Here is a 16,138-nt window from a genome sequence, read left to right on the forward strand (position 1 = left end):
TCTATTTTATTTCCAATCAAATTGAAAAAATATTTTGTTTACAAGACATTGATAGGTCGCCCTAGCATTTTTTAAACCAAATGACATAACTTTGTAACAGTACAAGCCCATTTTAGTTACAAAAGTTGTCTTTTCCTAGTTGGTTGGATCCATTTGGATTTGATTGTAGCTAGAGTAGGCATCCATGAATCTCAACAACTCAAACCCTAAGGTCGCATCTACCAGGCAATCCATCATAGGGAGTGGGGAGTTGTCCTTTAGGCATGCTCTGTTAAGGTCGGTGTAATCGACGCACATGCACCACTTGTCGCTGGCCTTCTTCATGAGCACTAGGTTCGCAATTCAGCTTGGGTATTGGACCTCTCTAACGAAGTTTGCTGCGAGGACTTTCACACCTCCTCGTCCACTATCCTCAACCAATCTTGGGTGATGTTCCTTTTTCACTACTAGACTACACTAACTAAATGGTCAACATTTAGCCTATGAGTTATGACAGAGGGGTCTATGCTGGGGAGTTTCGCTACTGACCAAGCAAAAGCATCTAAATTATTAATTAAAAAGCTTACCAGTTCAGAGTGTAGTGGTTTCGTGAGGCGGACTCCGATCTATACTCACTTCGTGGAGTCAGTATTTGAGACCGGCACCAGGATGGTGTCCTCCACGGGGCGAGTTCTCTCATTGTCGTTCTTCAAGGGTGGTTCTAGGTATGACACTTTATATTAAAATGTATATATATTTTTTGTTTTTTCAGTTGAATGGTGGTTGATTTATGGCTAAGATGCCCTACATTTTCGTAAAATATCAATAATGGTATTATCACAAACGACTTCTTCTAGTAGTTGTGAACGAAATTGGAGTACCTTTGGCTTTATTCATACAAAGCAGATGAATTGTCTATCCTATAACACTTTGGAGAAGTTGGTATATATCCACTATAGCATGAGATTGAGAGTTAGACATCTCATTAGAGATATAAGGCATCCAGAAGGTTACTTCAACCCAATTGATCTTGATGATATATATGATGAAGAAGAAGATCTAGTGATATCTTGGTTAGAAGATAAAGACACAAAAGCAAGGGTCCTAGATGAACTAGGTAATCCTCCAAGACTTGGTCCCTATATTGCAAATTAAATGGGGATAAATGTTGATGATTGGGTTAGAGAACAAACAAGCAATAGTGGGACTGGTAATGGGAATGAATCTACTGATGATAATGGTGGTGGTGACGGTGATGGTGGTGAATATGATAGAACAGGTGGTCGCAATAAATGTGATGCTACTAGTAGTTTTTTCAAATATATACCACTTATGGATGACTCAATGCCACATAGTCAAGCGTTATACTGTCCAAGTCGCGGAGATATGCAATTAATGGATAGTTCCAGTTATGGTTATTGAACATAAGATGAATGGAACCAATATTATGGAAGATCTATGGAAAGTAATGAGATGATGTCTGGATTAAATAGGATGAGTTTGAATTCAACTTCTAATTATGACTACAACTTTTCTCAGTATCGACATGAATCATATGACACGGGTCATACAACTACAATCCCTAGAACTACAAGGAGTTATTGGCTTTTTGGTGGTTTTGCTGAAGGATATGGCTCAAATTATCAGACTCAACCTTGTTATCAACAATGTTGTACTAAAGAGCAATTTGAGCATTTTAGACAGATATATACATCATACACTAATAGAATGAGTTGGGGCGAATATTGTAATTTGATTAGAGATCAATACAATGTAGATATAAGCAATTATGAGCCTGCAAGAAACTCCCTATGGTACTAAATTATTGTTTGTCATCACATGATTTCAGGTATATAAGTAAATAATTTATCAAATAATTAATTTTTATTATGATTTTAATATTTATTTATTAATTATTTTTCAATTATATGTTATATAGGTTATTCACGGACACCACCATTCATGAAGGTACGTTTTACACTTCTATTACTAGATGTTTTTTCTTTAATTTTAAACAATATTTTGTGTTGAATTGAATTATTAGATGTTGATGTGATTATAGTTTTAATAAACATTGTTTAGATGTTTCACATATGTTGAGTACTTGAGTATAATGTTGTTTCTTATAAATTCTATTAAAATTTATTAATTTAATGTATATATCTTATTAAAACCTTATATTTGTGTTATTAGTGTATTTTTATGTTATATTGAAGTTTGTATATTGTTTCTATACGTATCTTTGTATATCTATGTGTATCTTAATTTTTCTCCAATACACATACATATCTCAAACGTATCTCAATATCAATCTTGAAATTGCCTTCTTAATACACTAAACGTATCTGATACTTTGAACCTTGGCCCAAAGGGAATATTTAAACCTTATCTCAACTACTGAACTACATGTTTCATTCTTTCTGTTCTTTCTACCCCTCAATCTCCTAAACCTTACCTCTCCACCGACAATGACAAAATGACTGATACCTAAATTCATGATTTCTTCATGATCGTCTTTTTATCTTTTTGTTTTTGTTTTCTTCTCCATATTTCTACCGCCATTTACATCAAAATTAGCCACCGACTTTCGCTATAGATTAAGAGTCAGCCATCTAGAATCTAGCCATTCAGTTGTCTCATTCATATACTTGAAGGAAACATCACGCTTTTATCTGATTTTAAGATGCCAGACAATGGCTGAGACCTTTGAGCCTCTTTCCCCCTCTCACCCTCTCAGAGTCATTCTCAATAGGATGATATTTGGATTCTAGACCTTGACTCATCACCGGATTTCACTTGGCTCATTACCAAGTTTTAATATGAAATAAAGAATTTGGCGAAACAGGATTTGAACAAAGATATCTCTGTGCGTGTGTTGTGATTTCGAGTCGCAGGTAAGTAGAAAGTCTGAAGTCCATGTTCAGCAGTAAATTGTCGTACACCCATGACTATCTAGTTTTGTCAGAGACAGTTTTTCTCATGCTCTCAGAATAATGAGTAACGGATTTTATTTTCAAGAAGAAAGACGAGGTCCTAGTTACTTGTCTTTAAATTCATCTGCCAAAAAGCATAAATCAGAAACAGAAAATCAAGACATGCGAATGAGGAAAGAAAGTGATTTATTCACAAACACTGATAAATGAAAATCCCTGTAGTTCAAGCTTTAAGCGGTGGGAGTGGGGGAATGAGATAAAATCCAGGGGTTTTTATCGTTCACTCCATCCCTAGGTGGAGCTACTACTAGAATAGGGATGGACTGAATCCTGTCCGTGGATTGATGTCAAATTTATGGGAATGATGTGGTTTATAGGGGGGTTACTAGTAGACTAAGAGGGAGCTGCAAATTCAATTTCTAAGGAGGATTGTAGTCCAAAAATTCCTAAAATCGCAACCATGGTCTTACCCAATGAAACGTGAATACACACTAACTTTTTAAATATATTTAATCATATTTTTAAAATATTAATATATATACATATACATACATATATAATTGGAATCCTCATGGAACGGTTTTGTTCCTGATAAAAATTTTTTTATCCATGTCCCCACAGGAAAAAATCATATCCATCCCCACCTCATTCAAAGTCGATCCCGTAAAGATTACAAAAATGGGAAATATTGCCATTCTTATGCGATCACAATTTCAACAGATTTTTTTTTGGGGGGGGGATCATCAGCAGCCATTGATGTCGATGTCACAATAGGGATAGAATCTGGTGGTGGAAAATGACAATAATGAACAGGCGTAGGTGGTTAATGATGGTGAAGGGGAAAAGGGAACAAATAATAAACACGAAAGGGATCGAAAGAAAGGAGAAAGACGCTGCGAGTTTATTTTTATCATTCCAGGGATAGGAGATGACTGAGAACATGATTCATCTCCTTACATAATTTCTACATTCTAAGGAGTTGTAATTATGACCTTGGAGCTTCTGAGTTGGCTGGTTTTCTGGGTAAAAGGCATGTTATGTCAAAGTTTCAACAGAAATTGGTTATCTTATTTCTTAATTTTAGTGGGTGGGAATGTTAATTCCCAGATGCTGCATTTCAAAATTTTGTTACAGAAGCTAAGCCATAGTATTGGCATTTTGAAGGCTTGATTGAAGTTAAGAAAGTAGGGGAAATGTTTTGAAAAGTTTGGCTTGGATAAGCTTAACAGATTAAAGTCAGCATGTAGCTTTCACTACTTAAACCCGCATAACCAAATAATCAACACCGTGAAATCAAGGTTCAAAATTTTCTTACAATATATATTGTATTAATGGGTCATTGATATGCTTATTTTAAGGATTTTTAAAAAGATTTGACTATGATATGGGAAATATATGATATCTGAAAAACTTTTGACCACTTAATTAGAATCATAAATGTGGTAGTCAATCAGGTGTTATTTATCAAATAGAATTATAATCATTTGTTTTAAATGCTTAATAACCTTTCCATCCCTGAAATTTTGAAACAAAACAAAAAAAAAAATAATAATAATAAAATGCAAAAATAAAAATGATTCAGGTGCACAATGTTGAATTCCAGTAAAGAACAATTTAGAATAAATTCAAATGGTATATAGTATATATTTCTTTCAAGGTGTTTTCTCACCTCTTAGGCCCCATTTGATTTTCAGGAATAGGGGTCTGGAATCAGAATTGAAATGGGCTATTCCAATTTTAACTGTTTGGTTGAGTGGAATCAGAATTTCATTCCCATTTCTATTGGAATAACATTCCTCCATTTGAAAAAATGGTCATCCCCTGCCCCTCCTTTGAGAATTAAATTTCAATTCTTATTTACATTTGTGTTTAAACCAAATGGACTATAAGAATAAACTATTCCGATTCTGATTCTAACTATGAACCAAAAGTACCCTTAGTTGGTTTGTTGGAGAATTCTGTATAAAAGAAAACCCCTTATTAATTAAAAAATAACATATATTTAAATAATAAATTAAAAGGTAATCGTAAGAAGCTCCAATTCTCTATTATAAGAACAGATGTGGATGTGGCTACCACACTTTCTCCGCTCCTGGAGATGGAGTGCATTAAGGTTTTGGTCGGAAGAGTGCAGAGCTTTTGCTATAAGCTATCATTTTTGGTAATAAGGGGAGTGTCTCCGATTATATACTCTCTATATTCTAGTTATGTCTAGTAAGCTTTTCAAATTTTCACTGCAAACAATGCTAAAATCTTATGTCCCAGTTGATTTGCGAGAATAGGAGTTTTGAATCAAAATTTAAATGGGCTGTTCCGATTTTAACTTTTTATTGGATAGAATTGAAATCCCTTTTTTGGGATGACAATTTTTACCCTATCCAGTGGGTGGGTAGGTATTTTTTGCTTGAACTATGGGTTTTGGGATTCTATAATCTGTACTACCTGGTGACCGAATAAGTCAAGGGTCTGGTTATTGGGTTGAACAGTCCAATCATTCGAACCAAACGCTCGACCCATTCTGACAAATAAATAAATAAAAAATTGTCAAAACCATTTGAATAGTTAACTGCCTGGTTTAGTGATTCGCTGACTAAAATCAACGGTTTTAGGGGGAATCCAGTTTTTGGGGAAAACGGAATCGGTCACTTGATCGGTTCCTGGTTTTCTAGTCTGACTATCCGGTCTGGTCCAGTTTTCAAAAACCATGATCTGTACAGGTATGGGTAGGGTACCATAGGCTAAACCTACTCTCCCCGACCCGCATATTGTTAGACATCATATAAACTTTGGTATTAGATATTGAATTTAATAATCTTTTGAATTTTATATGAAGGACAATTGATAATTTATATGCTTTTTACATCTTAATCAAATAAATGGAAACTTTGTTGTTTATTTATATTATTTTACTTATGTATTGCTTATATATAACAAGAAACAATAGGGAATTAGATGCAGGTTCTAAATCCAATTCGCCCCTATCCTTGAATGTGGGGAAGGTTTTACATGTTCATGTATAGAGAATTTGGATTCTCAAAATCCAACCCATTATAAATTGGAAAATTTAAAGAGACAAATAGGATCAAAATTTACAAAACCCTCTCTAAACCCATCTTAATGCCATCCCTACTTTTTTTCATTACTGGTGGAATGACATTCCCTTATTTGAGAGTAAAATCTCATTATAAAAATAGACATTGTGATTTTGATACAAAAAAATTTCAATTCCCATTCCAATTCCAATCCAGACTACAAACGAAATGAACCCTTAAAATAAACAAATCAAATAAATATACGTAACCATAATAACCAACTACAGGTGTGTAAATGTGTTCATCAACCTTTCAAATCATTCCAACGTTGAAACATTAGACTTTAGAAATCTGACCCGTGCAATACAAATTGGTTGGTTTTGAGAGAATGCATCACAGCAATTGACGGTGACCAACACTGACTACTCAACCCTCTACGTCCAATCCCTCACCTACCGAATAAAGCCCCTCATCAAGTCATCATAATAACCCAGATCAGGATTTGAACCCATACTTCATCGAAAGGAGAGATGCTGGGTTACAGATGCCCCAATGCGACAAAGCCAAAATTAAAGCCATATCGACTAGCTACTACTTCCACTGCCAATAAGGATTAACGAATCAACTGTCATATAATTAATTCTGGGACACACAACACAACGGTCGGATGTGAAAGGGATCTTGCCTTGGGCCTAGATCCAAATATTCAAATCCACTAATTAAATGGGGTCATGTGAGCCCATTTTAGTATCGGTTAGTATTTCGTGTAAATCCTTGAACAAGGGATCCTTTGATTGACTTAACTATCCCACACTTGCATAGTGCACGTTTGCACCTGTAACCCAACCAATAGTCGAAGCTTTTCTCACGTGATGTTGTGATTTTAGCCAGAAAGCTTTTATCTTTCCAGGAACACGCCCAAAGGGAATTCGGGTTTGGTTCTCACAACACCGTTTCATAGTCGTTTGCGGTTGTGCATTAAAATAATTTTTAATTGATTCGTGGATCAATTTGATCTCACAAAAGTGTCCACTGTTTCTTATATCTTTTTGCATATCTTCATATTTGTATATTTTTATGTATTGAGAGATATTTTATTCATTACTGTCAATCAAAATGCGCCAAATCATTAAGCTCCAATTGAAAACTACTGGGTTAGCTCTGTTAGTCGGACCTTGAGCTACATTATGGCCGACTTTCACTTAGAGCCCATTTCAAAGGACTTCAGCATTGATTGAGCTACATTCACTAAACGGCTTCGAAGAAGCTATTAAAACTAGTTTTTATCGAAAAGTCAATTTCTCAGTCCAATGTGTTTTTGGGCTTTTCAAGTTTTTCATCAAACATAGCTTCGTGGCTTTCCATATGGCGGCCTACCGTCCAATATCAGAAGCTGCAGAGTAAAACCTTCCGAAACAGGCACTTAATAACATGATAGAGAATAACAGGAGATGCAAGGTGCCAACCATCTGGTTGATAAGGTCTCCTGCTGATTGTAGTAGAGACTTGAAATCTAACCCCGCCTGTACCTGGGTTGGGGGATGAACTACCCCATTGCATTTTCACATGGGCCAAGGAGTAAAACAAAATTTGGCATCTTTACAGGCCCAGTTCCGAATCTTAAAAGTTGAAGCCCATATTGGTCAAGTACTCATCTCTCAAGTCTATTTATTCATAATAATATAATATGGATCCAACACGATTCATTTGGTATATCTCCTTTTCGTTCAAAATGTTCCTATGAACGCTGAATCCATCACTCAAAGCTTCAACAATCCGTGGCACCGATGTCTCACAGTTTTTAACTTTCTTCGACTTAGATTTGAACTGAATTGGGCCCCGGCAAACTTGAGATGAGATTGATATTTTTATTGGCAATCCTAAAATTGAACATCAGGGGCCAGATCCTAGAATCTGAACCATCCAAAACATTACAGAATGGATCAAGGTTCACAGGTTTTAAGTGGTTAGGATGCCACACTGAACTGATGGGGTTCACCACCGACCTATCACCTCTTTTGAGTTTTGAAGCATATTAGTGGCCCATACATAAGTATGAGGTACGTCAATCTATAAGTCGAGTGGGGAACGAGATTGACTATGGACCAGATAACAGTATTATTGGTCCAAATCTGGTTAGTGGGCCCCAGGTGTCTAAGTCTAAATTTCAAGCTGATTTGATGTAAATAATTTATGAATGTACCCATTGGTATCAACGAAGCACTAGTGGTCTAGTGGTAGAATAGTACCCTGCCACGGTACAGACCCGGGTTCGATTCCCGGCTGGTGCAAGTTGGATGTCGTTGTAGTATAGTGGTGAGTATTCCCGCCTGTCACGCGGGTGACCCGGGTTCGATCCCCGGCAACGGCGTTTTATGCTTTCGTCATATAAATCTATTTTTTGTTTGTGATGGTTATTAGTTTTAACGGTGAGGATTATAAATAACTTATTCTATTGGTAATCGTGAAAGACACGCGTGGGTCGTTGTAGTATAGTGCTTTCTTCATATAAATCTATTTTTTATTTGTGATGGTTATTAGTTTTAACGGTGAGGATTATAAATAAATTATTCTATTGGTAATCCGTGAAAGAGGTGAGTATTCCCGCCTGTCATGCGGGCGACCCGGGTTCGATCCCCGGCAACGGCGTTTTATGCTTTCGTCATATAAATCTATTTTCTAATTGTGATGGCTATTACTTTTAACGGTGAGGATTATAAATAACTTATTTTATTGGTAATCCGTGAAGGACACGCGTGGGTCGTGGTGAGTATTCCCACCTGTGACCCGGGTTCGGTCCCTCACAACGGCGTTTTATGCTTTCGTCATAAAATATATAATAAAAATCTATACTACTTACAAAACTGTGCATGAGGAGGTATTGGCTTATGGATTTTTTCTTTACTAAAATATTCCTCCTCTTGAATTTAGTTAATCTCCATTGAAAGGGTAGAAAATGTAAGCAAAAGAATACCATTAAGTGCATTCAATTACCTTTCATTAAGTCTCACATTTAAGTTATTAAATAAATCACGGTTTTTCTCATTAAATTATACTAATAAATCCATACACAATAATTATTAATAGAATGAAATTTTATATTTTTTAAATAAACCTATAAATAAAATCATGTTTTCCATATAGGTGGTGGGTAAGTACTTCAACCATTTGGGTCAAATGGATAATTTCATGATGTCATAAATAAATAATACAAATTTAGAAATACAAAAATACAAAAATATAGAAAAAAACTGGACATACTTCTATTATTATATATTTGTCATATTAAAAAATAAGTATGATAAAATAGACATAATTTTATTAATGATGGACAAAAATCGATAGAAAATTAAACCATCTTCCTATCTAGGGGTGGGTTAGTGTTTCAACCTTTTAGGTCAAATATGTTAACCTATGATCTATAATTAAAAATAATTTTTTAAAATTGAATAGTACAAAAAAATGAAACAATTTTGGGCACATCTATAATATTATATACCAATAGTATAAACAAAAATAAGTATGATAAACAATAATTATTTTATCAATGATATAAATGAAATGCAAAATTTAAAACCAGTTTGGAAATGAAACCAATTCCATATCTAGATGGTAGGTAGGCCAATGATCTAACATTCTGGGTCAAATGGGTCAATCTATGATGTCATAACTAAGTAATGAATATTAAATAAATAAATAAATATATATATATATATATATATATATATATATATATATATATATATACATAAACTCAAAGAAAAATATAAGCTTTGTGATGTTGCTTGATCCTAGGTACTACAAGAACTATGGTCACAATCAGATAATCGTTGCCAACTAGGTGGATCTGAGGTGGAAGGACGAAGCCACGGACCAAGATCTGTGAGCAAGAAACAAGTCAAAGGCCCAAGGAGTTATCCCCGGGTAGGTACTCCGACTCTCCAGTTAGTAGAGGGTAGTGGGCGATTGGGCCGAGCAATTAGAGAATAGTGCTAGTACGAGCAGAGTAACAATATGGGAGTAAGAAGTTGGATCCTTTACCTTGAGCGAGAGGTACCTTCTTATAGTCGGAGATTCGTGTCTTGGTTACACTTATCCATATGGCGTGGTGTCGACATGACTGGATGGATAAGGTATGATGTAGTGCTGATGTGACCAAGGTGATAAGGTAGGCCACGGAGTTGTCGTAGCGCTAGCGTGGCCGAGGTGATAGGGCGGCCACATAGGTACCACATGGCGTCTAGAGCCAGCTTATCCATAACCCGAACACTTTGTATAAAGCATTTTGATAGAGTTTTATTGTTATTATTCACCATATTAAACAAAAATAAATGTGAAAATAAGAATAATTTTTATCGATGATAAAAATGGAGTACGTGATTTAAAATAAACTAAAAAAGAAAAATAGTTTTTCCATCAAAGTGGTGGGTTAGTGGTTAAATTAACAATGTCAAATGGATCAACCCATGAGATTATTATTAAATAATAAAATACATAAAATTTTAGAAAATATAAAATTTTGTCGATAATTTTGGGTACATTCTATAATATTATATATTCATCATATAAAAAAGTGTGATTAATGAGAGTTATTTTCATTAACAATAGAAATGGGATAAAATTTTGGATATAAAAAATAAAGAGCATTAATGTCTAACACATGACCCGACTAATAATGTCAAATGGTTCAATACTTTAATTAATTAGGTCATTGTAGGCAAATGATTTGGTAGGGATGCAAACATATCAGATCAGATTTGAATCATGGTTGATTCAAATCTGATCTGATCCAAGATTCAACTAGATCTCATAAATATTGATTTGAATTCGAATCCAATAAAGATGTGAGATATTCGAATCTGATATGATCCAATTTAATTTAAAATATAATAAATTATTAAAATAAAAAGAAAATATAATAGTTGAAATAAAAAAACAAAAAATATAAGTATTTTTTCAACTATTTCCATGATTAAAAAGTTTACAAATATGCAATATAAATAACATATTTATAAATAAATAATAAATAATATATATTTTATATATAAATACTGTATATATAAATAATTGATTTGACCACAATATTAAAAACCAATGTTATATAATATTGCATTTCATCTTGGTAAATAAGTAATTTTTAGTATCTCATAAATTAAATAATAAAAAATAAAAATATAGATTTTTTATAAGTTCTATAAAAAAATTTAAACATACACTAATATTATATAATCTTCATATTAAACAAAAATATGTTTGAAAAATAAGAATTATTATTAGTAAAGATAGAAATGGCTAAAATGCAAATAACAAATGAATTAATGTCTTAATCATAGTCCATTTTCCTGGTTAACGGTTCAACAAGTAAGGTCATTTGGTTATTGATTATCATCATCACCATTATCTGATATTGCCATGTGCAAAAATAAGATTTACTTTTATTGGTGATGAAAATGGAATACATGATTTAAAATCAACCAAAGAAGGAAAAAATGGTTTTTACATCCAAGTTATGGGTTAGTAGTTCAACTATCCATGTCAAATGGACCGTACATAATAAAATACATAAAGTTCTACAAAATTTAGAAATTTTCAGAGAATTTTGGGTACATTTTGTAATATTATTTATTCATCATACAAAAAAAGTGTGATTAGTGAGAATTAATTCATTAATAATAGAAATGGGATAAAATTAGGATAAAAAATAAAAGCATTAAAGTCTAACACATGACCCCACTAACCATGTCAAGTGGTTCAATGATTTAATTAGCAAGATCATTGTAGGCAAGTGGTTTGGTAGGGATGCGAACAGATCGGACCGGATTTGAATCAGAGTATATTTGAATTCAATTCGACCCGAAGATCTGATTAGATCTCATAAATATTGATTCGAATCTAAATTTGACCAATATGTTGGATATCCGAATCTGATACGATCCAATTGAATTTAAAAAATAATAAATTATTAAAAGGAAAAAATATAATAGTTGAAATAAAGAAAAAATATAAGTATTTTTTTGAACTATTTTCATCATATAAGAAGTTTAGAAAATGCAATATAAATAACATATTTACAAATAAATAATAAATATAATATATATATATATATATAAGATATTTACATATAAATAATTGATTTTACCATATTTAAAACCAATATTCAAACAATATGTTGAAATTGCATTTCCTCTTAGTAAATAAGTATATTTATTATCTCATAAATTAAATAATAAAAATAAAAGTATAGATTCTTCATATTAAACAAAAATAAAACTATTAAATAAAAGTATAGTTTGTACATGCATTAACATTATATATTCTTCATATTAAACAAAAATAAAAATATTAAATAAAAGTATAGTTTGTACATGCATTAACATTATATATTCTTCATATTAAACAAAAATATGTTTGAAAAATAAGAATTATTGTTAGTAAAAATAGAAATGGCTAAAATACAAAGAAAAAAATGAATTAATGTCTTAACCATAGTCCATTTTCTTGGTTAGATAGGTTAATGGTTCAAACAGTAAGGTCATTTGGCTGCTCACTATCATCATCATCATCATCATCATTTGATATTGCCATGTGCAACATGCGTACACTTTTACTAGTATTATATAATAGTAAAATTAATAGTAAAAAAGTATTATATATATACTAAATGTATAAAATACTATATAATATATAATATATTATTAGTAATATATAATTAATATATTATAAAATACATGTCAAAGTTGGATTGTAAGCTCGATCTCAGGGTTGGTGATATTTTGTTTATAAAGAGGCAGGGCTTAGCCCGAACTCGCCTTGACCCTACCCATGAACATGTTTTGTATTCCCCTTTAGCACAGATCTCCTAAGTTCTATCCCTAGCAAGTAGCAATGACGTTTGTTATTTTTCAATAAATAGATCGTTTAAGCTTTATCTTTTCTTTTTCTTAAATGGATAGTGAAACAACCCATGAATAAATAATAATAATAATAATAATAATAATAACAACAACAACAACAACAACAACCTTTTCTTTTTCTTATGAATAAACAACCCATGAATAAATAATAATAATAATAATAATAATAACAACAACAACAACAACAACAACAACCCATGGCTTGTTCATGGGTTGGGTAGCCCGATGGGCCAGCTCGGCCTAACCTGATATTTTTTAGGCTTGGACAAAATTTTAGGCATATAGGCTTGGGCTTTAAATACCAGGGTGGCCATTTTTCGGGCCGAGCTTAGGCTTTCTCAAATAAGCTTGGCCCAATACTATTACATATAATAGAAATATACATTATTTATATATAATAAATATATAATATGTATTTATTTATAAAGTTATTACCAAATATTAATTTATTAATTGGGAAATATAAATTAATTTATTAATTTATTAAATTATTACCAAATTAATATTATATTAGTTTATTAAATTACACCAAAAATAGGACATTTTATGTGTAGATTGGGCTTCGGGCTCGGGCCTAGATATTTTCTGTTGATAAAGGTGCAAAGCCTGACCCGACCCATGAACAAAGATAAGTAATTGAGTCATGGTCTATTGGTGAATTTAAAATTTTCATTCATCTCCTCTATTTCCATTATCAATAAAAATATTTCTTAATTGTCATACTTGTTTTTGTATAATATGATAAATATATAATATCAAATATTTATGCACATTTTTTTACAATTTTTTGTATTTTTTATGATTTTGGTTTTGATCAATTTTTGAGTTTTTATTATTTAAATATGACATCATGAGTTGATCCACACACGATTGAAAAGAAAGAATGCTTTCATTTTTGGGTAGCATTAAACCTTTTATTCTATTTCCATAATTAATAAAATTAATTCCTCTCTACGTAATGTTATAAATATATATTACTAGAGTAGTGTCCACCTTTACACTAATATTCTTTTATTCTTATATATTTTTATTTTTATTATTTAATTATGACATCATTAGTTTATCCATCTTAACCAAACACTTGAACCATTGTTCCAACACCTAGATGCAAACATAATTCTATTTTCAAGTTAGTTTTAATTTTATATTATGTTTCTATCATTAATAAAAATAACTCTTATTTATCACCTCATTTTTTATATATTATCAGTAGGTTTGCCAAAGAGTCAGTTTTGGGTCGGAACCATCTAGAACTGGTCCCAAAATCGATAAAACTCAGGGACCTAGAATCGACCCAAACCCTATAGGGTCTATAACTTTGGACCTTGAATCGAACCAATCGGTTCTTGGGACAATCGGGTCCAACCTAATGGATTCGATTATAAAATGTATGCTAATAAAATAAGACAATAATAACATTAGTGAAAAGGATAATAATACCCCTGCTAAAATACAATAAAACCCTACTAAAACCTAAAGGCAACAAAAACTCTACTAAGAAACAATAGGAAACATACTAAAAAGTCAATAGATACAACCTATTTAAAACCAACCTGTTATAATAAAGCAAATAAAACCCTATTTAAAATGCAATAAAACCTACTAAAAGATAATCATAATAAACCATTAAACCTGTTATAATAATAACAAACATCTTATAATCATAATAATAACAAACTTGTTATTAAGTGAAACCTGTTACTAACAATAAAAATCTACTAAAAGCTAATAATAACCATAAAAATTTGATAAAAACAATAATAATTTTGCTAAAAGAGTTATCAAACCATTAATTATCAAATTTGGATATAAGTTCAAAGTTCTCAACATCTTCCAAGCTAAAGTCAATTTCTAAATGTCTTAAACCATTTAACAAGTTTTCAAAACCATTCATAAAATCCCAATAAATTTACAAATTACAACTCATTCAACCATAAATCCAATAACAAGTCTAAGTTCAATTTTGAATTCTCCAATTCTTCATTAGTACAAGAACCATCACAAGTAACAAGCAATCTCCAAATGCAATCTCCCAAGCCAATCTTCTCGTTCATTCAATCCTACATAAAAAAAAAGGATATATTCACTTTCTTAAATTCAAAGAAAAATAAATGGCTTAATTTATTGAACCATTGGCAAATTCTTACAATTTTCTAATGACCGACCAATTTTTTCATTAGTGAAAGCATTTTCTGATACATACATACCTTGTAAAAAAATTAGCATGTTAATTAAAAAAAATTAAGAAATAATATTCTTTTACTCACTCATATTTAAATCTGTCCGACAACCAATCTTGTCCACATATTAGAGCTTCAACAATATCTAGAAGAAGGCAACTACGTCTTGTCCACATATATGGAAGAAGCAAACCAACTGTCTCGTAGTCTTTCAAGTGAAAATTGGTTAATGGGTTCCAAGGTATCACTTCTCCAAAGTGAAAGAAAAAAAAATCATATAGTTTAAGGTTAGGATTTAGAAGTAAGACCAAATTATAAGAATATCCTTTGTATGTGTAGGAGTATTATGACTTGTTGGGCAGGGGTTAACCAAACCTGAACCAATGGACCAAGTCAGCCAAACCTGCACGTGATCAAAACTCAAACATGACCCTGCACCCTAATAAGCCTGACCATAACCTAACCATGTAGGGGTGAATCAAGTCGAATTTAACCAATTAACTTAACCAAACCTGAACCAATTAACCACTCTCACTAGGGTTTCAATTTGGATTGTGGTCACAACTAAACATAACTCAAAAATATAATACTTGAATCAGCTTAGATTGACTTGGCTCAATTAAAAATTTCACAAGGCTCTTTCTACTTCAATTTTGTGTAACAAAGCCCATGCATGACATGGGTCCCAGCTAGTAAAAATTAAAGCGATCCTTTTCTAGGCATATAGAACAACAAAAATGGCCTTTTTTTTATAAAATTATTACATACTAAACCATGCAATCAAGTTGGTTCCACAAAATGGCCTAACCAAAATATCGGTTAGGTTCTATTTCCGAACCGAACCAACTGAATGAACACCCCTAGATCAGATTCATGCACTACAACTTGGGATGTCAATGGACTGAGTTTGGATTGAACCCTATCTGAATCAAAATCAATTTTAATGGATTAGATGGACCAGTAGGACATAATGAATTGGATCAATCCAGAGATAATGGTTTAAGTATTTATTGCATTTCATTGGACCTGATCCAGTTGTAATGGATATATATTGGATGGACCAAGTTGAACCAATATCAGTCCATTTACATAAGATAAGA

The 16,138-nt window shown here is 32.2% G+C and overlaps 2 non-coding genes across 2 annotated transcripts; both read left to right on the top strand.

Annotated features, from left to right (window-relative positions):
- The first annotated feature begins 8,164 nt into the window (after nucleotides 1–8,164).
- On the top strand, nucleotides 8,165–8,235 carry TRNAG-GCC (transfer RNA glycine (anticodon GCC)). The gene has a single exon. It is a non-coding gene; the product is annotated as a tRNA-Gly (tRNA).
- An 8-nt stretch (nucleotides 8,236–8,243) lies between these two features.
- On the top strand, nucleotides 8,244–8,315 carry TRNAD-GUC (transfer RNA aspartic acid (anticodon GUC)). The gene has a single exon. It is a non-coding gene; the product is annotated as a tRNA-Asp (tRNA).
- The last annotated feature ends 7,823 nt before the right edge of the window (nucleotides 8,316–16,138 follow it).

Source organism: Nelumbo lutea, chromosome 5 (genome assembly GCF_056320005.1).
Source record: "Nelumbo lutea isolate HS-2025 chromosome 5, American lotus-T2T, whole genome shotgun sequence".
NCBI lineage: Eukaryota > Viridiplantae > Streptophyta > Magnoliopsida > Proteales > Nelumbonaceae > Nelumbo > Nelumbo lutea.